The 13,880-nt window shown below is 37.8% G+C and overlaps 1 protein-coding gene across 1 annotated transcript in view; it reads left to right on the plus strand.

Annotated features, from left to right (window-relative positions):
- Positions 1–13,880, plus strand: part of ADGRV1 (adhesion G protein-coupled receptor V1) — a 286,915-nt gene that overhangs the window by 132,483 nt on the left and 140,552 nt on the right. The window lies entirely within an intron of this gene.

The raw sequence follows: 13,880 nt of genomic DNA on the forward strand, positions 1-13,880 counted from the left end.
TTTGATGATGGGGTATATAATTGAGACAAAAGAGTTCCATCATTAACATCATTAGTTATTAAATATATTAATGCCAGTAATCATAAATTCTCTGGGAAAGGTTTACTTTAAGTAGTAGACGATGAAAGCTCTTTTACCCTCTAGTATTTCTAGAAAGGTATAGTTATGAAAAATTTAAATAATAAAAGAGAATAAACTGTAGAAAGTCTTCCTAGTTCTCTCATACTGGTTCAAATAGTAGGTAATGGAATGTCAGCAGACCGAAGGAGCATATAAAAGGAGAATATGTCTCTCTGTCCTATAAAATATAACTTCCTCAACTTTGGTACATCTGGTGAAATGGAAAGCTATGAATAACCTCAAGTATCTTAGAATTACTTTATGGAATGATTCCTTAAGAAGGAGATTTTGTGTATATTTTTAATGCTATAAAGGTGATGTAAATACAAATTTAAATATATGCTGAAGGCAGGGAAGCTGAGAGAATTTAAATATATTAGCAGGCAGGTACTTAGAGGAATGTGTCATATCAGGGAAGTACTCTGTAGATAATTGAAACAGCCCTGTGTTACCTGTAAAAATGTAGCAACTGGCATACCTCTCAGAAAAGCTTTTGTATACTGCCATGGTTAGTATATCATTTTATTCATGTTACCTCATGATATAGTTCTTTGTTGTACAATGGAGTGCATTGATAATGTTCATCGCACAACTGGTCTTAAAATAGAAGGAGCAGGAAAGGTCCTCACAGCACTTCTAGAGATCACTGGATACCAGCAGGTTTCTTGCGTCTTAGGGTGGAAAAGTATTTTGACGCCTCAGTTCTTGATTTTTGAAACACATACTTAATGTTTTTTAATAGTTCTGTGTAGTTACACGGAAAGCTAATTTGTTCTAGGGACCTGTAATGTGCATTGGCTACTAGCGTACAAATGTGGAGACTTAATTTGGCACACATAGCTCATAACACAGGTAAGGACTTGAATATGGTAATGTGTCAAGATTTTATAAAACAAAACTACTGAGAGCTTTGCAGCACATTTTACAGTCTAATGATAGATTTTGCAAAAGCTTCTTCTACTTTTCCTCTGCAGTGGATGTTGAATTGTTTGTGTTCCCAGAACTGTTTGATATTTTGCATATAATGGAACTATCCTTATCCATGTTGTATTCTTTCTATCTCCAATACTTTTCCATTTCTTTGGCAATGTGTTGCATTTCCAGTACAGAGAAACTTGTTTCTTTTTGCAGTTAGTTTCTTTTTCACAGAAGTCTTTTGGTTTTTTTTTTTTTCTATAAGGACTCCTTATCAGGTCTTTCGGACCCATTCAAACATCTTAATTTACACACAGAATCACACAGAATGGTTGGGGTTGGAAGGGATCTCTAGAGGTCATCTTGTCCAGCCCCCCTGCTCATGCAGGGACACTTAGAGCCAGTTGCCTAGGACCGTGTCCAGACAGCTTTTGAATATTCCCGAAGATTAAGTCTCCACAAGCTCCCTGGGAAACCTGTTCCAGTGCTTGGTCACCCTCACAGTGGAAAAGTGTTTCCTGGTGTTGAGGGAGGTGCCTGTGCTTCAGTTTGTGCCTGTTGCCTCTGGTCCTGTCGCTGGACACCAGTGAACAGAGCCCAGCTCCGTCTTCTATGCATCCTCTCTACAGATATTGATATGTTTTGATAAAATCCCCCTGATCCTTCTCTTCTCCAGTCTGAACAGTCCCAGATCTCTCAGCTTTTCCTCAGAGGACAGGTGCTCCATCCCTTACTTATCTTGGTGGCCCTTCATTGCACTCTGTCCACTATGTCCATGTCTCTCTTGTACTGGGGAGCCCAGAACTGGACATAGGAGTCCAGGTGTGGCCACACCAGTGCTGAGCAGAGGAGAAAGATCACCTTCCTCAACCTGCTGGCAATGCTTTCCCTAATGTAGCCCAGGATACCATCAGCCTTCTTTCTACAAGGGCACATTGCTGGTTTCTGTTCAATTTGGTGTCCACAAGCACACCCAGGGCCTTTTCTACCAAGCTGTTTTTCAACTGGGTCGCCTTGAGCATATACTGGTGCATTCATTCAAGCAAAGTTAGTTTTGCTTTTTTGACACTAAAAAAGTTAAAAATCATATAATCATAGAATCGTTTATGTTGGAAAAGACCCCTAAGATCATCAAGTCCAAACGTTAACCTAACACTGTCAAGTCCACCCCTAAACTATGTACCTAAGCGCCACATCTACACATCATTTAAATATCTCCAGTGATGGTGACTCAGCATTTCTCTTAAGTCCATTGCATAGGTTTAGACCTATTGAGTAATTTTGTTTGGAAACCACCTCTGAAAATTTTCTGGTTTAAACCCCTGCTCAAAGCAAGCCCAACTTAGGTCAGGTTGCTCAGGACCCTGTCCAGTTGAATTCTGAGCATCTTCAACAATAGAGATCCCACAAGCTCTCTGGGCAAACTGGTCCAATGTTTGACTACCCATTTGGAAAAGTGTCTCCCAATATCTAGTTTAAATTTAATTTGTGGCAACTTATATCCGTTGTCTCTCATGCTGTCAGTATGCATCTGCAAGAATAGTTCAGTTCCCTCATTTCTAGGCATTTCTATGAGGTAATTTATAATAGTGATAAGATTTACCCCTCCCACACTCTTAGGACTGAAGAGCCCCAGGTCATCTGTATATTTTGTGGTCAAAATATCTTGGTGGACCATGACTAAACTTGCTCCAGTGTGTCAGTCTCCTTCCTGTAGCGGAGATCCCAGTTGTGTCCAGATGTGGTCACACAAGTGCTGGAATAGAAGGGAAGAATCACTTCCCTTCACTTTTTTTTTTTTTCTAATGTAAGGCAAACAGCAATACTAGGGAGCTTTGCAACAAGGCATACGGCTGACTCAACGTCAACTTGCCATCCACTGGTCGTCTTCTGCAGGTCTGCTGCCTTGCCACGTGGCCTCAACCTGTGCTGTTACATGGTGTTACTCTGTCACCAGCTGTATGACATTGCATTTGCCTTTGTTGAACGTTGTCAGAAGTCAGCCCATGTTTCTAACCTGTTGAGTTTCCTTTAAACAACAGCCTTACAAATCACCTGCACCCAGATTTTTGAGTCCTCCTCAAACTTCCAGTGTGGCCCTCTGCCCCATCATCTGTGCCCAGATGCTTTAAGTAGTATCAGCAGCTGTATCTCGACTCCTGAGAAGCGGTGCTAGTAACCAGGCTCCAGCTAGACTTCATACTGTTGATCACAACCCTTCAAGCCTTGTGGTACAGGCAATTTTCCACTCACTTTATAATACATCTAACCAAAGCATATCTCAGCATTTTAATGATAATACTGTGGACACCACAAAAACCATATCAAAGACCTTGCTAAAGTTAAGGTAAACAACATTTGCTGCACTTGCCTAAGCTGGTCATCTCCTTATGGAAGGAGGTTGGATTAGTCAGGCATGATTTTCCCTTCTTAAATCTACGACAGCTATTCTCAGCCACCATCCTGTCCTTGTGCTAGGTATAACTTCCAGCGGGATATGTGCTATAACTGCCCTGCGGACTGAAGTCAGTCTGTTTGGTGTGTAGTTCAGAGGTCTTTTTTCCAGCAATTTAATGATTCATCTCTATGCCTAGAAGTTGATCAGAAGGAAGGACAAATAAAAAACCCCTGATGCCTCACCTGTACAAGAAGCACTGTTAAACATGGTATTAAAGGGTTATTTTCATAACTGTCTATATCTAAGATGAAGAGTTGAGGCCTAACTGCAAGTTCAAAGTTCTCAAACCCCCCAAATAAGTCATATTTCTAATAGTATCCCAAATCAGATTTTGTTGCATGTTGAGGCATTATTTGTGTGACTTGCCTTGGTTCTCAGCTTTTGTCTTGTTATTTCATGAGATATCTTTATCATCTTTAAGAGTTACTTAGCTGCATTCACTAGCTACTCAGAATCTGGCATCAGTATTTGCACAGGACTTTATAGAAACTTTGGACTAGAGATGCTACTCAGTCTGAGAATTGAGTATTTATTTCTGAAGATACGTTGACCATGATTTCCATGATTTACTGATAGAATTTTCATTCCAGGCCTTATCGAGCTGCTAAACTCCTGTTTTTCCATTCTCAGGCCAGTGCTGGAGCTGCTTTTCTGTAAAGTAAACATCATGCTGTCACACATACACTCGCCAAAGAATTTATAGCTAGATCAGGTACACCTATGGGAAATATTTCACTTGAATGGCATATTCAATTGAAATTCAGTTTTCATGAAAGTAGTCTAAGTCATCAACTTGTCTCCAAAATGTGTATAGAAGAACCTAAAAAGCTTTTTAAGGCTTGACCTAAATGGGAACTAAAATAAAAAGTTGCTGCATTTTCTATTAAATGTGGCTTTATTTGACTTTTACATTTTAAATATCACTTTTAAATTTTCGCATACTGATATGCAAGCCTATTGTCAGTAGTATGCCTAGCATTTCTTATCTGCTGACAATTCCAGGTTTCAAATAATATCTCTATTGTAATCTCATAGGTTTCTTCTCAAGGTTGGGCAGGAGCACAGGCATGGGCATGGGCATGTCTGGAGACCAGCTCAGGTAGAGACTGATGGCCCAGGGCTGAGCTTAGCTGGCTAAGCTCCTAGGCTAGAGCTGCTGGGCCTAGGAGCAGAGAGTGTAGGTGGAAACTCCAGTTGGGACTGGTCAGGACCATTAAGGTTTACTAGCACACACAATGCCCTGACATAAAGGCAGCTTCTCTCATTTTTATGTTGCTCTCTAGTAAGCATTTTAAGCATGAAGGGAGGGTTTGAATGTCTTTGTTTTTCTATCTTTCTTCTCATAAGTAGAATAAATTTTGAGAGTCACTAAAACTATATATAAAGAAAAACTATCTGAAAGACGTGTACTTCATGGGTGGAGAAAAGCGGGAATCCTTAATGCAGGAAAAGATTACAGAAGGTAAGAGATTAAGATAGAAAGGATTTTCTACTAAGGTATAAGACCATAAAAATGCCATTATTGCCTTTCCTTCTTCATGTACAAAAGTAATACTGAGAAGTCAGGTATCTGGCTACTGGAATACTGCGCTTAATTCTAGCTGCTGATGGACTTCGAAAGTGAGAAAGTTAACTTCACCTTGGGCCCACAGGCTTTTCTGTCTGCTCACTTTTTTTTTGTTTAAATACACTGCATTTAAACTTTTATATGAAATACTGATCTGTGCAGAATAATTCTTAAGAACAGTTCCATGTGGTGTGTAAATATAGCAATTTAGTTTAATTACAGAGAATAGTTAGAATTAATTATTTAGAATGGTTCTAAGTCCTTCTGTTATTCATCTTCAACCCTTAAAATCCATGGCTCTCCTGATCTCTTTTCCTTTTGCCATACAATTATTCTGCAAGTTTAGAACAAAACTTTGGAAAGAGAATTTTAGCGGCATAACTGCTTAGTCAATTAGCTAGCTTGGAGAGGAAGTAAAGACAGCTTGGCAGCAGCTGTTGAAGAAAAGAAAGTGGCTTTAAGGCAGAGTGAATAGGAGGAATATGTTTGACAAGAGTGAACTGAACTACTGTGCTAGCTGCTCTGAACAGCTGAAGGAAAATCTTTATACAGTTACTTGTGTTGTGATATGTTGGCATATGTTCTGCCTAGAGAGAACTAGCCTGATTAGGAAGCCTAAGTTTAACAGAAAACTCTAAACAGAAGATGTTTTTACAGCTATACCCACCTACAAGTATTTGGACAGCATACGTATGATTAAGTATTTACAATACAATCAAAAGTTTTGTGATTTTGCTAACAAATGACTTATGAGAGGAGTTATTTCAGACAGTTTTAACTGAGAACTTATTATGTGAAAATCAGCACTTAATAATACCTAGTTTAAATACAAGGAAAATGTTAGTACTTTGCATTTTTATCAGTAATATTTAGGCAGTAGTAGACACTGGCTTTGTACCTATTAGATCTCAAACCATTCTGGAGAATGAAGGAAACTGGTGTTTCTGTGTTCAGTTATATTTTTACCAGAAAGAAAACAGGTTACCTCACCTGTTTTATACATATGTGAATAATTAGTTTTCCTCTAATATCTGCACGGGATGTTTATTAGGCTTGTATTTTTTTTCCAGTTGCTACCAGTGCACTAATTACTATTATCTGTAGATGGCAGTCAAACCTTTTCAGCACATTGCTCAGAAATTTCTTCTTCCAAGGCTGTGTCTGCTTTGTGGTTGCTCACAACAGTTCGTTACTCTGTCAGTGATGGGGAATGGTGATTCACAGTATTCGACCCTCATTTCATTCTCGGCGTGTCTAGAGCTTCCAGTGTTAATGGAGCATTTGTAAAGCATTCAACAATGCATGTTTCATCAAGTGGTTGGTGAAACTGATTGGAAAGACATGAAAGGCTAGATGTTTCTAAAACATTTTTATTCCTTTCCATTCTGATATTTACTCAAAGAATCATGATGTCTCCAATAAACATTATTTCTTAAATCATTAGTTAGTCATATTATTTTGTTTGTTCGTTTAACCAACATGTTATAAGTTCATGCAACAATACCTTAAATGCACAAGGGAAAAAATTACCAGGCTGAGTTTTTCAGTTTTGGAGTAAATTTAGATGAAGATTTGTGTATTTGAAAAATTAAAGTATAATGAGAACATACTTCACAGTGTCTCAATACAGTCATACTGATCAATAAAATTCTTCTTTTCAAAAAACTATAAACCTAGATTACAATCTTAATAGGAACATTGCTTATGGCTCCCATGCTTTGCCTGGGAATTCCCAGGCAGGAACACATGAATACACCCTTTGTACACGGCTTGTGCATGTATACTCAGCTTGATGCATCTTGTCCACATTAAATTTCAGTGTGGATGCAGAGGCCATTTCCACAGCACATGCTGAGTGTTGCAAATGACATGAACATGTGCTAAGTTCTCCATTTAGATTTTCCATGTGTGCTCTGCTGAGCTGCTCTGTATATGTGCAGTAGCTATTTCTCTGGAATATTTGAACATTCCCAATCTGTTTACACCAATAATTGTGTACAAATGGCCTGCTATTCTTCTGGCCAGTAACGCAAAATTAAAGTCTAATGGTCAAATACAAAAAAAGGCATATAGGGAACTGTGTCATCCTATTTTTGTCAAACAATGAGTGTATATTTTCTAATTTAACCAGTCCTCAAGCTACTTAGCATCATCATCCATCACTGTAATATCTGTAATAATTACCAAGCTGGCAAGCCAAATTTATCTTACCATTGGCTTTGATAGAAACGAATGATGAAGAATTATACTTACTGTGTTTAACTGTTTGAAAGCTGTGCGTTATTCAAACTAAGCAGAAATACAAACATACATGTCAGTTATGATTTTTAAGAGAAAATTGTGCAAACAATCCTAGTTTAAAAAATTGTTAAATATTTATTTGAAAATTATAAACTGCAGCCTTGGTAGAATTGTTGTATTATTTGGACTTACTCAGATTTGGAGGAAGATAGAAAACACAGTTCTGCCAGAATTAAGATATATTTTAAAGATGTGATGAAATCTCCAAGAGGCGATGAAGGAGCAGGATATGAATGAATGATCATAGAGCCTGTAGCTTCTGCCACTGTATAAAAGTGAAACTTCTGCTTTAACTGTGAAATGTTCCTTCTGCCGTATTGTTGTTAACTATTGTTGTTCCTCTTCTCTTCCAAACTAGGGGAATTCTCACTTTCCCCCTTCCTAATCAAAACCCAAAAGAAATTGTCATATATACCTGGATAGGGCGAGTTTGCAAAGCATACTCCAGAATGAGGTGGGTAGCGTGATCCTCTGTACCATCCACCACAGGAGCAGCTTGTGCAGAGTGGTTGAGTGCCTGCCTCTCTCCTGGCAGTAGAGAGAAGGCTTCATGTCAATTCAGTCCTCCTTTATGGCTACCCTGCACTTTTTAGGCAGCTGATGGGAAATACTAATTAAAGGGCTGTTTCTGAAGAAGCCTGGTGCAGAGCTTCACTAAACTCTTGTCCATATGAAATATGAAACTCCTAGGGAATAGGAAACAACAAATATTTTTATGCATTTCTATGGAGTTAGAGCCCAGTTGCCCAGGGTGAGGGAATTTGCTTTATAAAACCTAATTGCCTTTTAGGACAACTAGGCCTGAGATTTCCTTGCTCTGATTTCCTTGCTGTAACCTGATGGCAGTAAATAATACTGAACGTGGTACCATCGGCCCTTCATGAAGCTGAGCAACCCATAAGGTTTGAGAGGGCACAGAGGAAACAAAAGAAAACTGGACTCAGTCATCCAGAATTGGTGCCTACTCTAGAAATTCAGCTCCACATTGAAATGTTTTATCCTGTTACTCTTCAATGTGAAATGTTTCAGTAAGAAAAATCATGACTAGTAGGTAGTCTTCTTCCACCCTTAAGGTCAGCATTCCTGTCTTTGGGATAATAATGTCTAAAAATTCTCATTTAGAAAAGGAGAGATTCTACACGTGTTACTACAATGGAAAAGGATTTCCACTCCTGTTAGAGGAATATTGTAACTTATTCAATAAAACTGGACATTCTTTGTATTTTGGATTATTTGGTGTCATTAAAGTGATCAGAACCTTTCTCAAATAAGTACTCAGCCATTAACTCCCTAGGTGGGATATCATAATGGCTAGATTTCTTAAGGACACTATGCAATCTCTCTGTCCCTGCACAACTTGTGTTAAGACAATTGTCAAATATTCCATTCATCCTGGGATAAGTGAAGTTTCCATAGAATGGGGAGGTTTTCCTGCTAAGCCTTTTAATGTCACATTTCCTAATAAAGGACGACAGCCCTTCTGGTAATCATTTGATCTCCCAGGAATAAATAAGTAGGTATTCTTGGAAGTCGTGCTTACATTATTTCCACAGAGGCTGGGGTCACACTCAAGAATCAGCGTTAGGCTTCAGCTGATACCACATGATTTACTTAGTTGATCAAATATAAGAATGACAATTATGTTTTCCAGCAACTTTGTCTGTACATATGTAATATAACGGTGAGGAAGGACTGTTACGATAAAACAACAAGCAGTTCATTACCCTGATCATCTAAATGTCATGTGAGGAAGTGGGAAGAGCAGCTTACCCACAGGAACATTATTGCAGCATCTTTCCTTTCATTCCAGTAGAGGGAGTCATTTTGCCTATGGAGTTCCATCAGCTGTCAAATTGCTGTGGCTCTGAGAGGCTTGATATAAACACGATGACATCTGCAGATACTTAAAGCTAAAGCTCAGGCAAAAGTAAAAGGCAATGCAGATGCTATAAGAGCGAATCTTTAAGGTCTCAGTCTAGAAAGTGTGCAGATGTAGAAGCAGCTGAAATACCTCTATGCCATGGAAAGAGGGCAAGGAGAAGTGCTCCAGTAGTCATGGCCAGGTGACGGTGTGTGTAAGAAATAAATCTGAAATACTCATATAATTTAAATTTTATGTTACGTTTTTTCATCAACCAACACAGGGTTTTGGTCGCTCACTGGTAACTTATCACTATGGCAGTACCCATATATTTCTACTTCTGCTGTTCATAGGCATAGTGTTACTTTACCACCCTTGTTCACTTTTTGATGTTGAGTCACCACGTAGTGTTAATGCGTAGGCTGTTAGTATCTTCTTATAGATTATCTCCTAGTGTTTGCCAAAACTCAGATATATGAGCAATACTATAACATATGTTAGAATGCTGCTACATTATCTTACACCTCCTGTCCTCATTGCAAACAGTCAAATGTTCTGTTTATCACTTTAAAGTATAAGAGTATGAGATTTCTATCAGCTAATGCCTTCCAGCTCTTTTTTCATTATATCCTATTTTTTCCCAACATCACAAACAGTTGGGGACCACACATGGAGAGGAATAGACAGCAACATTCCCAAGTTGCCTATTCATTGCTTTTCTCTCTGTCTTACTGTGAAGCAGGTTATACTGCTGCCTCTCTCTGCTTCATGATTTCATTGTTATTTTTCAACTCTTATTCTCATTTTCTTCCTCCTTTCTTCCTCTCCCTGTGTTCTGTCCACTCATGTGCCATTTTGCTTTAATAAAAAGGTAGATATCTATTACTTCTCCTAATTAGCAAATCTCCCATTGCTCATGTCCCTGCTAAAGGCTTTCCTCAGCCCTGTCTTGATGGAGAGAAGAACCTCAGCAGTTGCTGTTACCCATGAATTCAGGCCCTGGCAACAGCTGTTCAGTGTTAAATCTGAAGTTTCCAAAACATTCTTAACGTAGCTTATCTTTTCGAGGAAGAAATCCACAGGATTTCATGAACAATAGTGCCTCAATGGTTTTCCCTTACAGCTAATTAAAATTATACTAACCATTGAATGTTTAGCTTCTGTTTTTACTCCACCACTGTCACTTTGTTTGCTTACTTCCATGTGCAAGAATACGTGCAAGCATATTTTAAAAGTGTCTTTTTGTTTCCATTTTTTGCAGTTTTCTCATGACCTACTTCTTCATATCTTCCAGGCAGCTAATATTCCATACACAGTAGATTAACAAGTCTTTTTCAAGACTTAATTGGATTAATCATTGGCGTACATGAAACCAGAGTCTGACCTTGCCAGATTCATACAGCAAGTGTAGTTTTAAGTGTATTAGGGTCCTGATTGCATTTGAAAATAACTGAATAAGATTTCCATAAATACCAGTTTACTAATGATTACAGTTAACTGTGATTAAATACACTTGTATAATTTTTTATAGTTTAATCAGCAGGCTAGAGTAGAATTATATACACTGTTGAAAGTAATTTTGTTCACATAGTGATTTTTTCCTGTTGCTGTAGAGAAAGTGCCTTTTGACAATGACATTATGTGCATTTATAATAATCAAACAAACAGGTCATAACAGAAAGACAAGACAGACTGTTCATTTGGTTATTCTTTTATTGTCCCATGTAGGTCATGTCAGTATTATGTGCTAAATAAAACATGATTTGAAACAAAGACAGCAGTACAAATGTAGATCTGAATAGACTCTGAAGAATGACCATGAAAACTATAAATGCTGGGAATGAGAGTGAATGATCAGTGAAATAATTAATGAAGAGTTTGGGCTCTATATTAGCTGGAGGGAGAAACCAGAAACATATAAAGTACACTTTCATATGCAGAAAAAAAAATAAACTGATTGTGTTCACTCATGAAAAAAGGCTTAAAAACCATGACAGCTGATCATAGACTATGCTATATTTCCATATTTCCATTTTATTAGGAATCTTTATTAATGGATTTGGAAATTCAAGCAATTTAAAAGATTGCTTGAATAAGACAGCCTCATGTAACAAAATTGCAAAGTATATGACCAGATCATGTCACCTACTTCAAAACATTGCACAAAGCAGTTCAAACCCACTGAGGTCCTATTTTGATGGGAAGTGAATCATTGAAGAGATATCATATATCAAATTCTTCTCAGTTTTTTCTAAATTCATAGCTAGGCAGCTGATGGACAACTGTTCATTCAAAGAAAATGAAGGAACCAGGAAAGCTCTTTGTGGAATAAGATAGATGAAAGAATAGAAACCAACTTCTAAAACACAAGGCACGTGCATCAGTAGAAATTACTTTGTGGGGCTGGAACATTTTGCTGGGGATGATAGAATTTTATGTGTCTCTAGGAGAGAAGAGAGAAGGGAATAACGAAACATGAGATAATTAACTACTTTGTTTTACTTCACAGCTGGAATGGGATAGGGCTCTTCACCTAGTCAATAATTGTGGGTCAGCTGGCAAGAACTAACTTGGAAAGCACAGGAATTCAAAGTCTTAAGATTGTGCGTCTGTGAGTAAACAAACAGAATTGAAGCAAATGAACACCCAGCCATCTCATCATTTACCCAGGAATATGAAATGTCTGCTCCACCCAAAGGATAGATTTTCTGGTGAAAAATGTTAGCCTTGCCCCAATATTTAACCCCAGTCGTTGCACAGATAGCATCCAAAGACTTACAGCATTTTATTGTGTCCTGCAACAATTTTAGACAGATGCTGCTCTAGTCCATGGTCTGATAGAGAACTGCATGGTCCAGCCAGTCCAAGCATAGATCTTTCACCACTGTATAGAAGCAGGTGGCTAACAGGACATATAAATCTTTTCACTATGTTATACAAAGTCAAGAGGATCCTCCTTATATGTGCTTTTAGGGTGATTGTGCTCTACAGTACCCAGGGTCAAAATAAGGAAAACTCAGCCTTGAAAGTAAGTTAGGAACTAATTTCTCTTTTTGAGACAAAAAAAAAAAAAATTCTAAAACAGTAACTGAAGCCCTGGTCATGATAGGTGACCTTTTTTTTTTTTTAATGTGTTCCCACAATGAGAACAAAGTTGGGAAGAGAGATCAAGAAGTCATACAATGTAAATGTGTCCCATGAAGATACATTAGTCCTCTAAATCTAACATGTACATGTATTTTATCTTCCCATCACCTCTTTTATAGGTGTGCTTGATTCAGCACAAAATAAGTGAGAGGCAGACAGAGAAATATGTAGCTGAAAGAGTATAGATAAAGAACTGTCTGTTCTAGGTAAATTCGCGCTTAAAAGTGGTTCATAGCTACTGCTATTTGTTACTTCTGAAGTATTTTTAACATATTGCAAGTTGTGCTTGAGTATAATCTGTGATCTAGATACACCAGTGTACTTCAATTAGAGACAATTACATGAACATTTCCAAAAGGACTCCACGGGAGATAAAAGACTGAGCTCTATAACAAAATCTATCCTCACGTTAAATCATGCTCTTTAATTGGTGCAGATCCTTTCAGTCTCTTACCTTGGAGCAGAGTTTTTGGTAGATGGGTAGTCAATCTGTTCCTAAACCCTCATCTTAATGATTGCCAAGTCATTAATTCACTGTGATACACAGAGCCCTACCCTTGACATGGGAAAGGTTAAAGTGATGTTCATATATTAATCTTTATATTTTGCATAAACACGTGCCTTGCCTTCTACTTTATGCAGACCAATATATGGCATTAATACTTTGCAGATCATTGCTAACTTTTAGCTGAGATCAGACATGATGGCAACTAATCACTTCAGGATAATTATTAGTTTGGCTGTCTCAGCTTCCCAACTTCAAAGAACAAAGGCTTTCAGGATATATTTGATAGTAAATGCTATCTATTTTTAATATATGTTTTGTTAATATCAGACTGGTTTCTTAAAGCCTTGTGCAAATGTGGTTTCACTGGAAAAGGAATGGAATAGAAACAAATTAGGAAGTTGGATGAAATGGTGTTCACCATGTGATTAGTAAGTCTAAAGTGTTAGCTCTTCAGCCACCTTCTGTGTTATAAAATCCTACAAATTAGTGATGAAAAAGCCACATTTATCTTCCTCTACCTATGTGAAAGGTTTCCTCCATAATGTATGCTTGGTTGTGTTTATTTATTAGAGTTTGAAATTAATTTAGCTTTGACGCTTCTAGCATTGAGATTGCAAGCTTTCTTTGTTCTGTGCCTCTATGCTCAGTACTACTGAAAGGATAAAATCAAAGGTGAACTTAATCTTAATTGTACTAATAGATCATTCCTGACATAGGAAGCAAATGTAAGGCTATGTTGATCTTCTGTTTAGAAGCATGAATGGAAAACGGGTCTTTTTATAACAAGCACAAATAAGAAGTAACTCCTTTGAAACGCAGTGATAGCTGTGGACCGAGCCTGCAGCTGAGCTTGGCTTGCTCTGGCCCAGAGCAGGAGTCACTGGGAATTTCCCACCAAACCCTCACTGTCTTGTTGCCAGGAAGATTTTCGTTCAGATTTATAATAAACTTTTACTAAGCTCACTCTAATTTAGAGGTTTAGAAAGAATGCATTGTAAAATAA

The sequence above is a fragment of the Nipponia nippon genome, unplaced genomic scaffold (genome assembly GCF_047370975.1).
Source record: "Nipponia nippon isolate SJK-2023a ecotype South Korea unplaced genomic scaffold, ASM4737097v1 scaffold_24, whole genome shotgun sequence".
Lineage (NCBI taxonomy): Eukaryota > Metazoa > Chordata > Aves > Pelecaniformes > Threskiornithidae > Nipponia > Nipponia nippon.